Below are 8,747 nucleotides of genomic sequence, written 5' to 3' on the forward strand. Positions count from 1 at the left end.
GTGCTGCTAGGATTAGTCCTAATCTACGTTCCATGTTTGGAATGACCCCATCCCCCACTCCAGGGATTCGAAAAAATGGAACATTGTTTGTATCAGTTTTATATGAGTATTTGAGTGGAACCCCTTTAGGTAACAGTGCCCCGCTGCCTTTGCATGTAGCATTGACAGCCAGCATTATTTCTTTGTCTATTTTCATTTTTGAATGAGTGATTGCAGCTACGGAAGCAGTTTTCACAGCTGCCTTCGTGGCTTCATCAGCCAATGAATTCCCTTCAACGTTAACGCCATCATGCTGATAACTTAGCGTGTGTATCACGTGAGTGTTTTGTAGTCTTTCTCGTAACTGAACTACTTGTTCCCAAAGCGTTTATGCCTATTTGTGCCACCTTTTGCATCTTTGAAACCGTTTTGAAGCCAATTCTGTAAATATTCATTATATGATTGAACACAATAGAAAGAATCGCACACTATGAGTGTGGGGAATTCGTGATCCGTATTTTCAAGTGCCATTTTGAATGCTTGTAGTTCAGCTCGCTGAGCTGTACAATCTCCTGGTTGCTTTTACTACGCATGCCATTACGACGCAGGTTTTACAACGCAAGTCGTTACAACGACTTGCGTTGGGGGGCGCTGGATAGTGAATAGTTTAATTTACTATTCCAACTCCAGTCCCCGTGGATAGCAGGGAAGGTGTTGGATAGTAATTAAACTATTCCCTATCCTAGAGCGCCCCCCAGCGCAATGCGTTGTAATAACTTGCGTTGTAAAAGTTGCGTCGTAATGGTAGTGCGTTGTAAAAGTTGCGTTGTAAAGGATGTAGTGGGCCCCAGACATATTTTACAGGCTATCCGTTCCAGGACGAGGATCACCGAACCCAACTACGGTCGTCCCGCCCACTAACTCATAGAAGCCCTTCTAGGCTCTGCATGAACACGCGAAGATAACTCATATCACCGGAAAGGCTTCTTATCAAGACGCCCTTATGGACCTTCCTCGTTGACGGCGATTAGGCTTTTAACATTTCAGGCAATAGCATAAACATTAGTCCTGAAGATGATCCCAGTTAAATATTAGGAGCTAGGGATCGAAACGTCACGTCGACTGTTTTAACAGAACTGCATGTCTCAACTGTATATATCTATTGCAGTTACTGTTGGTTTGTGCTTGCACAAGATTGCATTGTATTGTAAGCCGCCATTAGCTCCAACTCTTTTGCCTACTTAAATTTTTCTTATTCTTTCCCCTTATTGTTTCTTTTCTCCCTGACTTGGTACAGGCTTGTGCCCAGTTGTTTTGATTCATGTCGTGTTTCACGTATTCGCAAATCCTTGTAAAACTTTGGACATTGGAGAAAACTAAGCCATAGCTCTTATTTGAGTCTATGATTGCCATTTACATATTCATTTGTTAAGCTTAGGACCGTTGTTCTTGATAAAATTACTAATTACCCGAGGTCCTCTGCTACCTAAAACGGGTTCCCTTGTTCATTATACTGCCAGGCTTTTGCCTGCACTTGATCATTCATATCCTAGAAAAAGGACGTTGAGAAGGGCAATTCTCGATTTCTTAAATTGAATTTATACCCCTCAGAGGCGAAGCCCAGTATAATGGTGTTACCCCTATTCAAGTGCCTGTCTAGATAGATGTCATCGACATATGACAATGCCACGTCATCATAAGTTTGTAGTAACTCTGTTACCCTTGCTGAGAATAACCTAGGACTATTCTTGAATCCTTGAGGGAGATGGCAGAAGTGACGCTGTGTCCCCATTATTGAGAAAGCGGTCAAATACCTACTTTCTGGTGGAATGTTTTGACAAAAGAAACCGTTAGAAATATCTCATGTGGTTTTATATTTTTTACGCACAGTGTTATTCATTAATGTCGTACTTGGTGCATTTTGCACTGCAAATGTTTTGCAACAGGAGTTTAGATGTCTGTAATCCAATACTAAACAATATGTATTGTCTGGTTTGGAGTCAGGAAACAAAGGATTGTTCATTGATCAGGTGCATGTTTCAATCACCCCTTGGTTTTCAAGTTGATCTAAGATCTCCCTGACCTGTTTTTTAGCTACTTGCTTAACTGGGTACTGCCCTTGTGCAGTAGATTGATTTTTTAATTTGATTTTATGGTGAGGAGAATCCTCATCCCATCCAACATAATTTTTGTACAATGCAGGAGCTTGTGCAACTGCCCATTTCCTGGCATAGGTATATTTCAAATGTATTGGAATATGATTAGAGAAGTTTGGCATAATGATGTCTTCGCCATGTGGGCACTCCCTGACAAATTCTGGTAGCCAGTCTTATTCAGCCAGTAGTATATCATAGCCCTTAGAAAGTCGCTCCCAAAAGAGTGCTTTCACTTTTCTAGGTATGTCTCCCTCCATCCGTAGCGTTATTTCATATAACCTATGGGGAGAGCTAACCCTGGTATCTGCAGTTTCAACTTGAATGTCTTCATTCAAGTCCCCTGTCTCCAGAAGACCCTTCAGGTTCTGGCAAGCTATTGTTACTTCTGCTGCGCTGTCCATCATTGTCTGAGCCCATTCTCCCTTCTTGAGTTGTGTCCTTAGATCCTCTGCATGTCTGATTTTTAGACCTGCTACCTTCTTTTTGGTGAATTGAGGTTTTTTTATTCTTCTGAACGTTTTGATCATCTTTGGACTTCACACGTTCTTCCTTGTTGTCTGACCATCCTCTTCTTTCGGATTTCTGTGATGAAGTTTGAAAGGTACGAGAGGAACATGTATCAGTATCTTGATATCTATCAGGTTTTTCAAATTATCCCTATTCCTGATGTTGTACCTCCTTTCAGAGGGCTCCTTTTGAGGAGACCTACCTCTGGAATGAGAACGCTTCTCTTTGGAAGGTTGTTTGCTATTTTCCCACTTCTTTTTAGGTTTCGCTGAGTCAACCACGCATGCACTGCTCAGGGAGACATTTAGTAGCGGCTTTGGGAAGTGCTCCCAAAGCGGCGACCAGCTTGCTAGAACGTGCACAAGCACGCGTGCTGGTGCCCTGCATCCTTTGAGTGTTTTAGCGCATCATTGCGATCACGTTCGCTTTCCAATGATTTTAGTTTTTTTTTTAACGAGCATGGCTAATGATCTCTTGCACAGAACTTAGCTCACACATCACAACCTTCTCGAAGCTATGTGAAGTTTGCATCAGTTTATGGCTCTATTCCTGTATAAGGGCACAGCTTCCGAGTATTGGCAGCTTTCAATTTCTGACTATGCAAGATGGATGGCGGGTCAGCTAATGTAGCCTAAAACATTTGTGTTCAACGTTGCTGGCAGCTGTCCTCAATCCATAAAAGTGTTTTTTGGAGCCAGAAGCGTACCAATGTGTCCTACCCAAAGTGACCTGTCACTGTCAAAGGGAAGGCACAGCTCCGATGTGTAGAAGGTATATTAATGGAAATATAACAATCTCATCCTCCTGTTCATCGATGCAGGTAAGGAGCATTCTTGGAAATGTTGTGCAAAGTTCAGAGAATTGTTCATTTCTTGCATTTGGACACAAGCCCCCTTCGTCTTTACTTTCTTTAAAAAGTGATTTAAAGTCAGAAAAGAAAACAATTCATAAACTTGTCTATCGCTTGAAATAAACAAACAGTTTTAGGAGCTAGAAAAGTCCCTTTGTTTCATGGTCTTGTGCGCGCCTCACGGTGCTGGTCTGGACTTCGTCATGCTTAAACCAGAAGGTGAACTCTTATCAGGGTCAGGGGGACTTTTCCTGGCTCTAAACATAACCCTCGCAGAGAGGCTGGCACGCGGCCTTGTCGCACATCGGCATGCCTCGCGTTTTTGTTTTGTTGGACTTAGTTCAAGAATAAACTTTTGTTGCTCTTCCTCGAGTCATATATCTTTTTGTTTAAACTATAAATAGCGCAATGTCACTTAATGGAAACCACGTGCTTTCACTGGAATTCAGCTCATGATCAGCTGTCTCGTGCACACCAGCGCTGCATGCACACACCTTCTCCTCGGTGAATAACAACAGTGTCCAGGCATTAATACCTCAAATAAAGTGCATGGTCTCTCTCCTCCTCGCTAACATCTTGACAAAACCATATTCGAAAACAATACAGTGGTGCTTGGGCAACTTTTAGCTTCGAGGTGGTGCCACCCATGTTAAATGACTGATGTTACGCTGCTGATGTCCAAGGGATTGGGAAACAAGCATTGGCATAGCCAACAGATCTCGCCTTTGGGACCTTATAAGTGTTTAGCCATGCAACACTTGATGTTGTTGCACCAAGGATATTGTGCTGGATAACTAAACACTTATAAGGTCCAAAAGGCGGGACCTATCGGCTATGCCAATGCTTGGTAGGAGAGTTGGACAGTTGGGGTTTAACTGTATAATCTTTGTATTATACTAAGTAATTCCTCATCCGACATTGCTTCAATGTCATGGTCAGGTGTGTAGCCAGCTAAGGCTGACCATGTTGCTCATGGTCTACCTAGTGGACCGAGCCTGGTAATGTGATTTAAATGTTTTAGGGCGCCGTTAAACCAGAGCTCATGCTCCTGGTAAGTGAGTGGAATTTCAATATCCTCAAAAGGAATATATTCCTCTGGTGGATCATCTTCTTTGTAGAAGTGAAACATACGTGTTACTGGATTTGCTTCTGGGAAGACTATCTATGAATAGAATACCTCTCTCTGGTGATATTCATGTGCCTCTATCACAAAAACTGCCCTCCCACCTCTTGATGTTAGACCATGTTTTATAAGTATTATAGTGATGGCTTTCCTTAAATTTTGAGGAATTATTACAGCATTACGAATTTTGTTGCCCACGCTGCATCACATTTGGCGATTCAGCGTGGGCAACAACATTTGTTTTATTTATTTTTATTGGTACTTACCTCTAATGGTCCAGATCCCGCATTTTACAACCCCCCACCCTGACCCTCCCCTGCCTGATGTCACCGCCCCAGTATAACACCCAGCATGGGCCGTGCCTGACAGCATTCGCATCGGTTTCTTGGAAACCTGTAAAGTTAAAAGTGTTATTGCCGTTTGTTGGACTTGGCCCTTCTGGCAGGTTCACCCCTACACTTTTTGCTTTTTAATGGTGACCTGGTGATCGTGATTTTTGGTTTCTGCGCATTTTACCACTGTGTCCCAGGGTAAAGTGCGTGCGTGTGGTGAGATTGGCCTGCCCTCCCATAGGAAGGCATGGGGAATGTATGTGTCCATGTTAGTTCCTGATGTGTGGGGAGTGCAGGCTCGACTTTGGTATGTGCGGACTCGTGTGATTGAATGCTGCGCGATGATGTGTGCGGCGTGATTGTGCCTAGTGTGCAAGTGCCAATTCTAGAAGTTGGCCTGTCTGTGTAAATTATGTGAATTGGCTGTTTGGCTTATGATTGGCTGGAGCTGGCTGGTGTGCCAGGCTCCATGATTCAGGATGGGTCTGCCCCGGTGGTGAATGTGAGATCTGCATGAGTGATGTGAGGGAGGGGTGCACCTGGGACCTGAATAGTGCTGGGCTTTCCCCACACAATGCTGGCTCCGCCCCCTGTGGTGCGTCTAATGTCCCTAGCCTGGCCAGTGAATGAGAAGAGGGGCTAAGCACATCAGAGTGCTCCAAAACCAGCTGCAACTAGTTTGTCCCCCACCCTGCAACCTAAGACAAAGGTGTATAAAAGAGGGGCTGTGACCCCATGTAAAGGTTCTTTTGCTGATCCTAACTAGGAGGGGGGCCTGATGCTGCTACTGGGCGCCAGGAGGACCGCCACTGGGACTGCGTCCCTGCCTGGAGGGCCCGGTAAGCTGGCCCCTGGGCCGAGCCTTTGCCCCCCCTGCCTTCCCTTCTTTTTGGAATTTGTCCCTGGACCTGGAGGGACTTGGGTGGCCTGCCAGTGCCTGGGGAGTGCTGGCCTCCCCCTCAAAATAGCACGTTGCGCCGGTGCAGGCGATCCCTTCCTAGAGGGATTCCCCTGCGTGGGGATCCCTTTGTGGCTGGTCTTCAAGGCAGGTGCCCACCCTGCATTTTGCTGAGCCAGTTAGCCGAGTTGCGGCGCGGGTGCCCACCCCGCTTATTTGCCGACTTTGTTTGTCCCTCAAGAACAGGTGCCCACCATGTTTCATATATTTGACGGGAGCCCACCCAGTATTGAGGAGAAAGAATTCACCACCGCAGCCCAGGAGTGCGCAAAGACATTGCCGGGCCGCTGCCGTCGTGACCCGCAAGTACCCCAGCCGGACCCGGAAGAAGATAGCCGCGCCATCACCCGGGCTCCCGAGAGCGAGGAAGACCCCTGGACTGCCTGCTGGTGGCCAGCGCTGCCCGAAGAGGAAAAGACCTGGGGAGCGGGCCATGAAGCCGTGCCGCACCTCGCCGGTCCCCCGTGTGAAGAGGGAGACCGGCCGTGTTTCCCGCCCCCATAGCCGCCGGGAGACGCAGAAGAGGACCAGCGCCGAGGAGGAGCACCCGCCCCAGGAGTTCTGGTGAGTGCTGCTCCGTTTCGCCAGTGCTGGTGGCATCATTTTAGTAAGGGTCCCCCGAGCGGGCCGCCTCACTTGAGCGCAGTTGTGTAGAGCCTGTCAAGGCTCCTGGGGGCATTATTTTAGTTAGAGCCCATGAGAGGTTCAGGGGGCATTGTTTATTTTAAGCCTACCAGGCTCCGACGTGACCCCGGGGCATTGCTACATTCCGAGCCCCGAGGCTCCAACAACCGGGGCACAGTATTGTTGAGAGCCCCGAGAGGCTCCTGGGCAATTTCGCATCTCGAGTCCCCCGAGCAGGACTCCAACGAAAGCACACTGTTGTGGAGAGCCCATGAGAGGCTCAGGGGGCATTTGTTGATTCCGAGTCCCCAGAGGGGGGACTCCAATGTCGGGGGCATTATTGTCTTGAGCCCACGAGGCTCCCCACCTCCCATGTTGTTGTGGGCCCCCCTGCCTAAGTGAAAAGCCCAGAGGAGATCCCCCAGCTGCCCAGCACTTAGTGGGCAGCTGCTTCGTTTAGGCTTGCCCCTTTGCGCATTTCTTCTGTTGGCTGCCTGCGCAGCCTGCCCTGACTTTCTGGACACCGGGCGTTTCAGCCCCTGAGAGGCCAGTTGGCCTATGGGGCAGTTCTGGTGTTGTGCCCTTGCGTGGGGTACATGTTTGGTCTCATGTGATCTTTGCGCAATTATGATACCTGCCTAATGTCATTGCTGCATCATGTGTAATGTTTTATACCTCTGAATGTATTGTGGTGCTTAGGAGGTTGTTTTTCCTAGTATAAGGTTATGCTAGTGAGTTCATGATTCCCTGCGTGATATTTTCCTAAGGTGGTTAGGGTTGCGTAGGTGATACTTACCTTTTCACCAGTGGTTACTGGTTGTGTGCTACATTTGCTATTTTGGTGCTACAGTTATTATTGTTCTATGTTCTAAGCGCTATTCCTACAACCATTCTAGTTCTAAAAGTGCTTACTCCTGACAGTGGTCCATGTGGCCCTGTCCTGTACATATATCCCCTGTAAATTTTGCCCGTGCCTGTTGGCACATTGTAAAGTGTGTGTTTTTATCTAATGTGTTTGCTATAATACAAAGGCTATTTTTATATATAACCTTGTGTGGAGTTTCCTTTGTGGTGGGCCTTGGGTGTTGTTGCTGGGTGCGTGTGCAAATACCTACATTGCCTCCGGGATAAGCCTTACTGCTCGCGTCACGTAACCTAGAGGTTGAGGTGAGGGGTTATCTTTGGCATGTAACTCCCTTGCCCTGACTCGAGTGGTGGTTTGTGCCTGACTTTTTGGGCAAGCCTTAGCCAACCGGAAATCCCATTTCTAACAGCGTTTTCGCCTGTAGCTCCACTGGCCCCGGGATGATCTTCGTTGGCTATTTTGTTGACTGAAAGTTTGCAGAGCAAGTTTCAAGGGTACAAAGATAAGGTGCACAATATTTTGGAACACTGTATCCTTCAACGTTAAACAAACCAAAAAGCTAATACAAAGGATTTTTCGTCATACTCAGCTATGGCAGATATTATCCCTTACCCACTCCAAACGTCTATAGTCTAGGGATCTCTGAGAAAAGCACGACTGAATTACTTTAGTATCTAGCGTTAAATTAGTGCCTTACCAAACCGTTGGGCGCCATGTAGTGTAGGTCCTATATCCCTTATAGGTTCTGTGCATTGGAATAACATACACTATAGATTTGACATAGGACTGAGGTCAGTATGAGCTAACTCAGAGGTCACTAAAAACTTTCTTGAATAAACAAGAAGGGATTAGTCTCTGACAACCGCATTAACATGACAACTTTGTTTTCTCTAGAATCTAAACAATATCTTCAGAGTCGTGGAAATAATAGATAACTATTTCACGCAGTCAATCGTGCATGCTTTGTTTCTACAGAGTTGCACAGAAATAGTGAGACAGGCCTTTCAATAAAAGGGTTTTTTGAACCGTCTTATTTCTCATGCAAGAGATATGAACTGCTACAATCATTAGACAGAATGCAAAGTATAATGCGTACAGTGTAAACAGTAACATAAAATAATAATGTAATAGCTTTGTCTGTTGCTATGACATATATAAAAATACATATATAAATAACACAGGCTAAAATACACAACTGGTGCTTCTAAAATACGCCTACCCCAGTGTACCTAACCTAGGTCTAGTAAGAGGGAAGGAGTAGGTGCTGTTTTAGCTAAGTTTCGTTTTGCCAAGAATTGCCAAAGGTTTCTCTAGGTTCTTATCAGCTCCATACCTTAGAATGAGAGAGGTTGG

Source organism: Lissotriton helveticus, chromosome 3_1 (assembly GCF_964261635.1).
Source record: "Lissotriton helveticus chromosome 3_1, aLisHel1.1, whole genome shotgun sequence".
NCBI classification, from domain to species: Eukaryota; Metazoa; Chordata; class Amphibia; order Caudata; family Salamandridae; genus Lissotriton; species Lissotriton helveticus.